The following is a 13,831-nucleotide window of genomic DNA, read 5'->3' on the forward strand; positions in this document are numbered from 1 at the left end:
GTGATATGAGTAATGTAAGATATGTAGACATTATTAAAGTGGCCTTATTTAGAGTGTCCTTGTTTAAAGTGATTAGTCATCCATTTATTAAAGTGTTCAGTGATTGGGTCTCAATACAGTATGTACATGAGATATGAGTAATGTAAGATATGTAGACATTATTAAAGTGCCATTATTTAGAGCGGTATTGTTTAAAGTGACTAGTGATCCATTCACTAAATTGTCCAGTGATTGGATCTCAATGTAGGCAGCAGCCTCTCTGAGTTAGTGATTGCTGTTTAGCAGTCTGATGGCCTTGAGATTGAGAAACAGCTTCTCTCTTTCGTTCCCAGCTTTGATACACCTGTACTGACCTTGCCTTCTGGATGATAGTGGTGTGAACAGCCAGTGGCTCAGGTGGATGTTGTCCTTGATGATCTTTTTGGCCTTCCTGTGACATCGGGTGCTGTAGGTGTCATGGAGGGCAGGTAGTTTGCCCCCGGTGATGCATTGTGCAGACAGCACCACCCTCTGGAGAGCCTTGCGGTTGAATGCGGTGCAGTTGCCGTACCAGGCTGTGATACAGCCCGACAGGATGCTCTCGATTGTGCATATGTAAAAGTTTGTCAGGGCTTTTGGTGACAAGCCAACATTTCTTCAGCCTCCTGAGGTTGAAGAGGCGCTGTTGCGCCTTCTTCCCCACACTGTCCACACATTTCAGTTTGTCTGTGATGTGTACGCCCAAGAACTTACAACTTTCCACCTTCTCCACTGCTATCCCTTCGATGTGGATAAGGGGTGCTCCCTCTGCTGTTTCCTGAAGTCCACGATCATCTCCTTTGTTTTGTTGACGTTGAGTGAGAGGTTGTTTTCCTGACACCACACTCTGAGTGCCCTCACCTCCTCCCTGTAAGCTGTCTCGTCGTTGTTGGTGATCAAGCCCACTACTGTTGTGTCATCTGCAAACTTGATGATTGAGTTGGAGGCGTGCATGGCCACGCAGTCGTGGGTGAACAGGGCGTACAGGAGAGGGCTGAGCCCACACCCTTGTGGGACCCCAGTGTTGAGGGTCAGCGAAGTGGAGATGTTGTTTCCTACCTTCACCACCTGGGGGTGGTCCGTCAGAAAGTCCAGGATGCAGTTGCACAGGGAGGAGTTGAGACCCAAGGCCTCCAGCTTGATGATGAGCTTGGAGGGTATTATGGTGTTGAATGCTGAGCTGTAGTCAATGAACAGCATTCTTACATACAGTGGCTTGCGAAAGGATTCACCCCCCTTGGCATTTTTCCTATTTTGTTACCTTACAACCTGGAATTAAAATCGATTTTTTGGGGAGTCTGTATCATTTTGATTTACACAACATGCCTACCACTGAAGATGCAAAATATTTTTTCTTGTGAAACAAACAATAAATAAGACAAAAAAACGGAAAACTTGAGCATGCATAACTATTCACCCCCCCAAAGTCAGTACTTTGTAGAGTCACCTTTTGCAGCAATTACAGCTGCAAGTCTCTTGGGGTATGTCTCTTTAAGTTTGGTACATCTAGCCACTGGTATTTTTGCCCATTCTTTAAGGCAAAACTGCTCCAACTCCTTCAAGTTGGATGGGTTCCACTGGTGTACAGCAATCTTTAAGTCATACCACAGATTCTCAATTGGATTGAGGTCTGGGCTTTGACTAGGCCATTCCAAGACATTTAAATGTTTCTCCTTAAACCACTCGAGTGTTGCTTTAGTAGTATGCTTAGGGTCTGTTTTTTAATTTAATGATTATATAACTAGGCAAGTCAGTTAAGAACAAATTCTTATTTACAATGACAGCCTAGGAACAGTGGGTTAACTGCCTTGTTCAGGGGCAGAACGACAGATCTTTGCCTTGTCAGCTCGGAGATTCAATCTAGCAACCTTTCGGTTACTGGCCCAATGCTCTAACCACTAGGCTACCTGCCACCCCATTGTCCTGCTGGAAGGTGAACCTCCGTCCCAGTCTCAAATCTCTGGAAGACTGAAACAGGTTTCCCTCAGTATTTCCCTGTATTTAGCGCCATCCATCTTTCCTTCAATTCTGACCAGTTTCTCAGTCCCTGACGATTAAAAACATCTCCACAGCATGATGCTGCCACCACCATGCTTCACTGTGGGGATGGTGTTCTCGGGGTGATGAGAGGTGTTGGGTTTGCGCCAGACATAGCATTTTCCTTGATGGCCAAAAAGCTAAATTTTAGTCTCATCTGACCAGAGTACTTTCTTCCATATGTTTGGGGAGTCTCCCACATGCCTTTTGGTGAACACCAAACGTGTTTGCTTATTTTTTTCTTTAAGCAATGGCTTTTTTCTGGACACTCTTCTGTAAAGCCCAGTGGAGTGCACGGCTTAAAGTGGTCCTATGGACAGATACTCCAATCTCCGCTGTGGAGCTTTGCAGCTCCTTTAGGGTTATAATTGGTCTCTTTGTTGCCTCTCTGATTAATTCACTCCTTGCCTGGTCCATGAGTTTTGGTGGGCAGCCCTCTCTTGGTAGGTTTGTTGTTTTTAATAGTGGATTTAATGGTGCTCCGTGGGATGTTCAAAGTTTCTAATATTTTTTTAACCCAACCCTGATCTGTATTTCTCCACAACTTTCTCCATGACCTGTTTGGAGAGTTCCTTGGTCTTCATGGTGCCGCTTGCTTTGTGGTACCCCTTGCTTAGTGATGTTGCAGACTCTGGGGCCTTTCAGAACAGGTGTATATATACTGAGATCATGTGACAGATCATGTGACACTTAGATTGCACACAGGTGGACTTTATTTAACTAATTATGTGACTTCTGAAGGTAATTAGTTGCACCAGATGTTATTTAGGGGCTTCATAGCAAAGGGGGTGAATACACATGCACACACCACTTTTCCATTTACATTTTTTTTTCATTTCACTTCACCAATTTGTACTATTTTGCGTATGTCCATTACATGAAATCCAAATAAAAATAAATTTATATTACAGGTTGTAATGCAACAAAATAGGAAAAACGCCAAGGGGGATGAATACTTTTGCAAGGCACTGTAGGTATTATTTTTGTCCAGATGGGATAGGGCAGCGTGCAGTGTGATGGCGATTGCTTCATCTGTCGACCTGTTGAGGCGTTATGCAAACTGAAGTGGGTCTAGGGTGGCCGGTAAGGTGGCGGTGATATGATCCTTGACTAGCCTCTCAAAGCACTTCATGATGACAGAAGTACAGGAGCAGCGGTAGCCATCTTGAAGCATATGGGGACAATAGACTGGGATAGGGAGCGATTAAATATGTCAGTAAACACCAGCCAGCCAGCTGGTCTGCGCGTGCTCTGAGGACGCGGCTAGGGATGCCGTCTGGGCCAGCAGCCTTGCTAGGGTTAACATTTTTAAATGTTTTACAGTACCATTTTAATTAAAAACAATCACAGAAAGGTACTTAAATGTTACCCGGAAATGATTTGATATTGAGATAAATTGGCAGCATTGGACCTTTAAAAGTGATTTGTGTGCTGTATGGCTAGTCTTTAGCTAGAGGAAAGATTTTTTAATTTAGGACTTTTTTGTAAGATACAAAATAAATAGGCATACATGAGCATATATTGTAAATGGAAGAATGACATGGAAATTATTTAGTATTTTTCAAAGGTGAAGTTTGCCACACAATGACCCATGTGCACAGAGAGGTGTTATTGTCCTATTGCATCGTGTTCTGATTTGACCCTTGCCCTCCTCGTCCTACCTCAGGCAACAACTGCTGATCCATATGATTGCATGCCTCCCTGTGGCCTCCCTGTGGCTCAGTTGGTAGAGCATGGTGTGTGCAACGCCAGGGTTGTGGGTTTGATTCCCACGGGGGGCCAGTACAAAAAAAAAAATGTATGAAATGAAATGTATCCACTCACTACTGTAAGTTTCTCTGGATAAGAGCGTCTGCTAAATGACTAAAATGTAAAATGTAATTGCATAAAAATGACCCAATTACCTGTTGCAAAGTGTCATTAAGGTGGATTCCCTTTAGGCCCTGTCTCACTCACTTGACCAATATGGTGTGGATGACCAGCAAACTGCCACACTGTCCAGTCTGTCTCTGTCACCACAAGTGGAGGGAGAGAGACCCTATTGGTCAGGAGGATCAATACGACACACCACATCACCACACTTTATTCTCTAAGAGCAGCACAGAGACAGGCACTGTCTCCCTCCACAGCCCCAATGAGTTCCACTTGGGCTAAGACAGTTCCAGTGTCACATGTCCTCAGTGAAGTTCCACAGCCTCCAGCGGAGCTGATAGAGTTTTAATCGCCAGGGAAAAGCCTTTACCAAGCTGCTTCATAGCAAAACAGTAGGGCCTCACATGACATAATGAAATGGTACCTACTATGGATATCACCATTTATATAATACCTGATGTTCCTGTAATTAAACTGTATGCAATGCTTTCCTTTGGCCTCTGCCTTTTAAGTCAAGAAATGTATTCCAGGTGATTGAGTTGGAGGCGTGCATGGCCACGCAGTCGTGGGTGAACAGGGAGTAAGTCTGCAAGTCAACAATTCATCAGAGTTGTAACATCTCCACATTAAATGTGGAATGAAATTAAACAGAAAGAAAGGTTAGGCCTTTGTTCCTAGGTTTAAAAAAATGAAATGTGTACATGTGTAGATCCCTGCCATGATTTAAATGCCAGGTTGAAATTCTGTTGATTGACCAAAATTATACCTGTCACTTTATGGCGCCATGTGAGTAGGGATAACAAAGCAAAATGGCTGTGGTATGAGAACAATGAATACAATGTTTGTTTGAAAACAAAATAGTTCAGTAATTGTGCTATAAAAAATTGTTTAATAATTTTCCTGGAAATAGGGATTTACTGGACTTCTCTCACATCTCTCTCAAGGACTTCCTATCATCACAAAGGAGTGGTGATTGTACTGTACTGTATCAATTTGATACAGTATTTCCTATTTGATTATAATTCCAGTTTTTGTGGAATTACTGTTTTTTGGGGGGAAAGAATTGACTCTGAATTTGCTCTGGCTCAGCTGGAATATTGGTATTGTGTTTCCTTGGTGTGCATTCATCCTTCTGTCACAAGTGTTGCCGTGTTGAATGGACCAAACTGCAGACGGAATGTGGATACTCATCTTTTTAATATATACGAGCAAAGCATCCACAGGAAAAACAATAACTACTAACGACAGGCTATGTACAAACAAAAGACTAGCAGTGTTAGCACAACCACCCACAAACCCAAGTGACAAACATACTCCTAAATATATGACTCCCAATCAGGAACAACGATAACCAGCTGTCCCTGATCAGGAGCCACACAGACCAACATAGAAACAAAACACCCAGAACACACATACACAGACATACTCTGCCACGTCCTGACCAAAATACTACACAACTACACCCTCTGCTGGTCAGGACGTGCCACCTTCTTAACTTCCTGTAAAGACATTATTATCATAAACTCATAGCAGCTTTATGGTCATTCATCATTTTGACTGTGCGTGTCTTTGTGCAGGGCCTCAATGGGCCTGTTGTCCATCATGAACTCAGCCAATCAGAACAAAGATATCTTTAAACTCTTTCTTGCACACATTGAGGGGTTTCGATTAAGCTGCCCCAAAAGCCGGTGAGTGAGGTGAGCTCAGCTAAAACGGAATGGTTTACGGAATCTGCGTCGCTCTGTCATATTGTCATCAATGCAGTATGGTGCATCTCTTTTCCATAAAATGTATGTTAGAATTTTCAAACTAATTTTCATTGAGAAGGCAGAAAGCGTTTTTATCAAAACCAATCACTTTTGCATGTGAAAACACAGAATCCTACTTATTATTGCAACCGTAACATAATTAACCTAACCTGCTTTGTAATTCTCCTAATCTCCTGCTTAGGTTCTCCTAACCTGCCACGAAAAGTCAAATCTGACAAAAGCTGTATCTCACCTAGTCAAAACCCAGTTGGCCCAGGGCGTTAATCGAATCCCTTAATGCTGCTCCACCAATGACCAGAAGAGGGCACTCCTGGCTGTTACCTTTCTCCCATGTGAGCTGGAGGCACTGTGACATACTTGTGAGCAAATTAGTCAGATTAGTAAACAGCCTCACAGTGCTGTGCAAAGCTTCTTCAGAGGAACATTGGTTCCTAATCCTCACAGAGCTCTGATCACTACGTCTGATGAGAGACCGGAGAGATGACCACACAGAGAAAGAAAAACAACTCTTCCTTCAAGTCCCCCCTTCATACATGTCAAATTCTAGAGTTTATATATACACATACGTCTAGATGAGATGTGATTTCACAGCCTAACACATTATAATTCTGGTACAATGTAAACATATGATGAGACCTTTTTTGGCTCAGACTATGATATTTTGATTGCACACATCGTGATTGTATAATACAGTATTAGCTGTAGTAGTTGTGTGCATTGCATGCTCAGACTGCAATGAGGAGATCTGTGAAATAACTAGACATCGTTGCCGTTTTTCACTCTCATTATGACCATATTTTACATTATGGAGGCAGCGCATCCTCTGAAATGGCTTCACATAATGGCCCCTGAGTTGTCCACCTGTTATGCATGCCTGTCCTTCCGTCCATCCACCTTGCCCTATTGCCTTAGCCAGAGTACAACAATGGTGTAATCAGCATGACTTGTACAACAGGCATAATGACTGGGACATCTCTAAGTACATAATGCTCGTCTTAGACGCTGTGCATCTGTTGGCATTTCCATGTGATATTGGATACTGTGTAATTACAGCCAGGAAAGAGCTGGACAAGCTGGGATTAAAGGAGATGGCGCGTAATGACCTGGCCACATGTTCCTGCTGAAAATCTCATTTTCTATCATCACCCTGCCTGCCTGGGCCATTTTATTGGGCAGGAAATAGCATTGTTTGTACAGAGATTCTTAGCCTACTCTGCTACAGATTTTTGTGTAGATCAGAAAGTCTGTGATCAAACTTTATTTGTCACATGCGCCGAATACAAGTGTAGACCTAACCGTGAAATGCTTACTTACAAGCCCTTAACCAACAGTGCAGTTCAAGAGGAGTTAAATATTTAGCATATAAACTAAAGTTAAAAAATAATAAAAAGTAACACAATAAAATAACAATAACAAGGCTATATACAGGGGGTACCGAGTCAGTGTGTGGGGGTACAGGTTAGTTGAGGTAATTTATACATGTAGATAGGGGTGAAGTGACTATACATAGATAATAAACAGAGAGTAGCAGCAGTGTACAAAACAAATGGAGTGGGTAGTGGCCATTTGATTAATTGTTCAGCAGTCTTATGGCTTGGGGGTAGAAGCTGTTAAGGAGCCTTTTGGTCCTAGGCTTGGTGCTCCGGTACCGCTTGCAGTTGTCATACCAGGCGGTGATGCAACCGGTCAAGATTCTCTTGATGGTGCAGCTGTAGAACTTTTTGAGGATCTGGGGACCCGGGGCGGCAGGTAGCCTAGTGGTTAGAGTGTTGGACTAGTAACTGAAAGGTTGCAAGATTGAATCCCTGAGCTGACAAGGTAAAAATCAGTCATTCTGCCCCTGAACAAGGCAGTTAACCCACTGTTCCTAGGCCGCCATTGAAAGTAAGCATTTGTTCTTAACTGACTTGCCTAGTTAAATAAAGGTAAAAAAAAAAGCCAAATTCTTTTCAGTCTCCTGAGGGGGAAAAGGTTTTGTCGTGCCCTCTTCACGACTGTCTTGGTGTGTTTGGACCATGATAGTTCGTTGGGGATGTGAACATCGGATGGGGCCCCAGTGTCTCCTGACCCCTCCTGTCTCAGCCTCCAGTATTTATGCTGCAGTAGTTTATGTGTCGGGGGGCTAGGGTCAGTCTGTTATATCTGGAGTATTTCTCCTGTCTTATCCGGTGTCCTGTGTGAATTTAAGTTTGCTCTCTCTAATTCTCTCTTTCTTTCTCTCGGAGGACCTGAGCCCTAGGACCATGCCTCAGGACTACCTGGCATGATGACTCCTTGTTGTCCCCAGTCCACCTGGCCGTGCTGCAGCTCCAGTTTCAACTGTTCTGCCTGCGGCTATGGAACTCTGACCTGTTCACTGAGATTACTATTATTTGACCATGCTGGTCATTTATGAACATTTGAACATCTTGGCCATGTTCTGTTATAATCTCCACCCGGCACAGCCAGAAGAGGACTGGCCACCCCTCATAGCCTGGTTCCTCTCTAGGTTTCTTCCTAGGTTTCTTCCTAGGCCTTTCTAGGGAGTTTTTCCTAGCCACCGTGCTTCTACACCTGCCTTGCTTGCTGTTTGGGGTTTTAGGCATGGTTTCTGTACAGCACTTTGATATATCAGCTGATGTAAGAAGGGCTATATAAATACATTTGATTTGATTTTGATTTGACACCAAGGAACTTGAAACTCTCAACCCGCTCCACTACAGCCCCGTCGATGTCAATGGGGGCCTGTTCGGCACGCCTTTTTCTGTAGTCCACGATCAGCTCCTTTGTCTTGCTCATATTGAGGGAGAGGTTGTTGTCCTGGCACCACACTGCCTCATACTTGTTGCAAAGAGATTTGACCATTGTTGCCCTACAGAACTATTTATACTCAAAGTCACTCATTGACCCTTAAAATGGGGATTACTGTGGATACATATGATGCATAGTAGGATATAGCAGCAAGCAGTCCCTGTAGGAGTCAGGATCCCTGCCACCTCCTACTCTTAGCCCCCACGGCAGACACTACCCTTACCCACCATTTGCAGTATTACACACACACACACACACACACACACACACACACACACACACACACACACACACACACACACACACACACACACACACACACACACACACACATACACCATCTGTGTTAGCATGGTGCCCGCCAGATGCTCACAGCAGCTCAACACAGATGTTCCTATGGTAGCAGCAGGAAGGGCGGCTGGTGGTTGGTAGCAGAGTAGTTTTCGTGGCACGGTGTTTAAAGTACAGTATGGAGCCCCTGGGGAAGAAAGAGTAACTCCAAAGAGCTCCCAGGATGAGTTCATATCTCCAAGGTCATGTACAGTAGACAATCAGAGGCATGGTACTGGGTTTTGTGGCCAAGAGAGTGAGAGATCAGATACACTTACCAGATTTGGTTGACTATCTGTAGGTCTATGTTCCACAGCAAATTGGTTAAGTTTGGTTAATTAATCTTTAAATATCTGTTGTGGTTCGCTCTGTCCCTCTGTGCTACTGCTATCTATTTATTTAATGGCATGCAATCTGCATCTCCACTATCTCCCGCCCACCAGTGCTGTATGTGTTGTGTGGCTGTTTTCTGGTTCAGATACCCTTCTATAATGAAAGAAGGGCGCTTCCAGGCAAAAACACCCACCCCGCTGCTGCCCGGGCCGGGGTAAGAGAGTGCAGAGTGTGCTTGCCCCCTGGCTGTGTGCTGGTGATTGTGCTCTGAGAGGAGAAGATAAATAAACATAGAGGTGGGGAGGAAAGAGGGTCTTCATACATTTTTATGACCACATAGATAAGGTCAGTTGTGTGCCATTGTTACTAGGCAACACTGCAACCCTGTGTTGGATTGAGTTGTGAAGCTGAGAAGTCAAATTCCACATTCTTATTGCCGGCATGCTTCTGCGTTTGTTAACAATCAGGCAGCTCACTGCTCCATGCATGGTCTGTGTCAAGACCGAGAGACTAGTTTAGACTTTGAGTGATTAAAGGCAAACACATTATTGATAAGAGAATATCAAAATGCTATTACACCATTGTTATAACACTATAATAACATTGTGGTGAAATTATCTGATGATCATGATGGGTTGAAAAGGGTTGTTCATTTAGGAGATGAAATGCATAATGATGATTTATTGATATTTCACTTTTCCAGTGAGGAATGGGAGAGAGGGAGGCAAGGGGAATGCAGCTATAAGCACCAACTCACCAAACAGCCCCTTTTCGTCCTCTCTATCCTTTCCTCCCTCGCTCCTTTCCTCCCTCTCTCCTCTCACTTTAGCCCCCTCAGCGCCCTAGTTTAGCACGTCAAGATTGGCTACAGATATGCTGCTCCATGCCTTGGGGCTAGCCAATGGAAGGCCGTCAGTAGTTGCGGTAGTAGGGTGGGGCGTTGGTGTTGTGAAGTGGTACTGGATTGCTCGGGGAGTAGAGGTGGGGGGTGGATAACTGCTCTCTATGGATGAAGGGGAATGGGTAACAAGTCAGAGGGAGAAAGACAATGGAATGCATGTGTTTGTAAACATAATACATCATTATTATTAGTCCACCAGTGGTGATCATATTTCTATTTTCTATATTTGTGATTTGTTTACACAAAATACTTTTATATTGATCCAGCAATACTGTTTGCAATGGTTGGCATGTTATTTTTCTCTTGACCAAAGAACACCACTGCTGATTTCTATATCTTGAGCACTCAGACTCACAAGCTCTCTCCTCACTTGGAGTTCCTCATGTAGACTGTGTTGATGTTGAATGATTCAAGTGTTTATCTCCTCTGAGAGTGATATGGTTGATAACAGAACACCATCATGTGTTGTCTTTAAGTGTCACAACATTCTCCCTCAGCCAACTTAACTCTACACACTGTTATATTTGGAGCCACACGCACAGTTTGTCACTTATCAGCATCATTGTTTTAGTCAACAAAGGGGATAATTTACTGGTGCTGTGGACAGTTCTATTCTGAGCTAATGGGTTGCATAGTGAGAGGGAACCTGATCCTCCTTTGGGTGACATGGAAAAGGGCCGCCTGACATTTTTCTGATGATAGGTAAGTCTGTATTTTGTTATAGGAGACACCCGGCTTCAGAGGAGTTGTCAAAACAAGAATGCTGTCCTGGGAATTACCCCTAACCCACCATCTGCAGCACAAGTGCCATGGAAAAGCCAGGGGAAGGATGATGGGAGAGAGGGTGAAGTGGACGGGCAGACTGGATAAAGGCAGCAGGCAGGGGCATCTTGGAGACAGGTCAAACAGTTCATTAGATCTCTCATTGTTTTGGATGGAAAAAGTGCAGACAGGAATAAAAATAAAGAAAAAGTCCTTCACCATTATGTCTTTTTACCAAAAATAAGAACATTTTAAAGTAACTTAAAATACTACAAAATTGTTTTAGTACATAGTACTGTTGCATGACCATGGTTTGGATTGGATATGATGACAAAGAAGAAACATCAGCAACACAAATATTCAACCCATTTTGTGAAAGCAATGTGTGTATTTCTGGGGAGTCATGACCTTCAATATAGAGATATTTCTTCTTAGTTCCGTTGTTGTCTGCCACGACCACACGGCAAGGGCAAGCCTGCATTATCAGATGCATTTTCCAGTATTTGAACAACTTGATGGGAGGTTAAATTACACCCCACCTCCACCTAACCCCATGCCATATTCAAAATGTGATGTAAGATGTCCTTCCATTATGTGTGTATACAGTATATCTGAAGTACATTTACACTGATAAACCTGCATTGGAGTGGTTACTGCTTTGCTGAAAACTAACCATCTATGCTTAGCCATACTTCATTAACAGCTAGTACATTGTGAACAGTCAGTGGTCCAAGGATCTTGCTCTGGGAGTGTGAATGATGGTATTGTGTTTCACAATGTAAGTAAACCACAGAGATTTTACATCTGTCACTGCATTGAAGTGATAAATGAAAGCACCTGCTCTCCATAAAGAATTTAGGGTTTCAGTAACATTTGATATATACTTGTCACGTCCAGACCAGTAAAAGGGGTTATTTGTCATTGTAGTTTGGTCAGGGTGTGGCAGGAGGTGTTTGTTTTGTGTGTTTTGGTGTTTTTGATTTAGGTTCTATGTTTTCTATTTCTATGTTTAAATCTAGTTTTATATTTCTATGTTGAGTTTTTGGTAGGACCTCCAATTAGAGACAGCTGGTTGTCGTTGCCTCTAATTGGAGGCCATATTTAGTTGAGGTTTGTTTCACTTGTGTTTGGTGGTTATTTTCTGTATAGCCTGGGATGCCTTGTGGAACTATTTTCGTCGTTTGTTTATTTTGTTGAAGTGTTTTCATCTAATAAATTAAGTATGAGCACTTTACCCGCTGTGCCTTGGTCCTATCCTTACGACGCCCATGATAGAACCACCCACCAAACAAGGACCAAGCAGCGGGGATTGGAGCACCGAGGAGAAGGATGGACGTGGGAGGCAGAACGACGTTTCTGGGAGAGGAAATTAAGGGAGCTACATGAGGCCGAGAGGCAGAGTCAGGGTGGAGTCCTGAGCCAACACCCCGTGCTTACCGTGAGCGGGTGACGAGGAGAGCACCGAGCTACGCAGAAATGCGCACGGTGTCGCCCATACGTATGCACAGTCCGGTGCGGCCAGTAAGGGCTCCGCAGCGTTGCCGGGCGAGAGTTGGCCGGCAGCCAGGGAGAAGTGCGCTGGCGCAGCGCATCTGGCCACCAGTGCATCTCCTCGGTCCAGCTTACCCTGCGCCTGCTCTACGCACGGCAGCTCTCACTCTCCAGCACAGCCCAGTTCGCCCTGTGCCAGCGCTCCGCCTATGCCGGGCTACAGTGACCACTCAGCCAGGATGGGGTGTGCCAGCCCTGAGTTCCAAACCGCCGGTGCGCCTCCACGGCCCAGTGTGCCCCTTGCCTGCTCTGCGCACCCAGTCTCCTGTAAGTCTCCCCAGTCCGGGGAGACCGATCCCAGCTCCACGCAGGAGGCCTCCAGCGACGCTCCCCAGTCAGGAGCCTCCAGCGACGCTCCTCAGCCCTGAGCCTCCAGCGACGCTCCAGCGACGCTCCCCAGCCCTGAGCCTCCAGCGACGCTCTTCAGCCCGGGGCCTCCAGCGACGCTCTTCAGCCCGGGGCCTCAAGCGACGCTCTTCAGCCCGGGGCCTCCAGCGACGCTCTTCAGCCAGGAGCCTCCAGCGACGCTCCCCAGCCTAGAGTCTTGTGAACGGGAGCTACACCCAGAGCCAGAGCCACCTCCGTAGTGGGAGGATTGGGAAGGGGGGGTGTAGCACAGGGACCGTCGTTGACGGTGGCCACCCTCCCTTCCCTCCCTTTAAGTTTGGGGTTGTTTTTGTGGGGTTTTGTTTTTGAGGTGCATTCGGGGTCTGCACCTTTGGGGGGGGGGGGGTACTGTCACGTCCTGACCAGTGAAAGGGGTTATTTGTCATTGTAGTTTGGTCAGGGCGTGGCAGGGGGTGTTTATTTTGTGTGTTTCGGTGTTTTTGGTTTAGGTTCTATGTTTTCTATGTTTAAATCTAGTTTTCTATTTCTTTGTTGGGTTTTTGGTAGGACTTCCAATTAGAGGCAGCTGGTTTTCGTTGCCTCTAATTGGAGGCCATATTTAGTTGAGGTTTGTTTCACTTGTGTTTGGTGGGTGGTTATTTTCTGTATAGCCTGGGATGCCTTATGGAACTGTTTTCGTCGTTTGTTTATTTTGTTGAAGTGTTTTCATCTAATAAATGAAGTATGAGCACTTTACCCGCTGCGCCTTGGTCCTATCCTTATGACGCCCATGACAATACTGTAGGTATCACCTACTTACAAAATTCCTCCATTGAGTGTGATATTTTTAAATACGATGGAGATGTACAGTGCCTTCGGAAAGTATTCAGACCTATCACGACTCAGGATATGAACCAGATGCAGACACAGGAGGTGGATAGTTCGGTTCTCAGAATATTTATTATAAACAAAGGGGCAGGCAAAGGTCAAGTCGAGGGCAGGCAGAGGTTCGTAATCCAAGGCAGAGTCAATTAGGGACAGAACAGCAGGCAGGCTTAGAAAACAAGAACTAGAGAACTGGAGAAACGGGAAGCACCCTGGTAAACCTGACAAAACAAGACCAACTGGCAACAGACAAACT

Source organism: Salmo trutta, chromosome 26 (assembly GCF_901001165.1).
Source record: "Salmo trutta chromosome 26, fSalTru1.1, whole genome shotgun sequence".
Classification (NCBI taxonomy): domain Eukaryota; kingdom Metazoa; phylum Chordata; class Actinopteri; order Salmoniformes; family Salmonidae; genus Salmo; species Salmo trutta.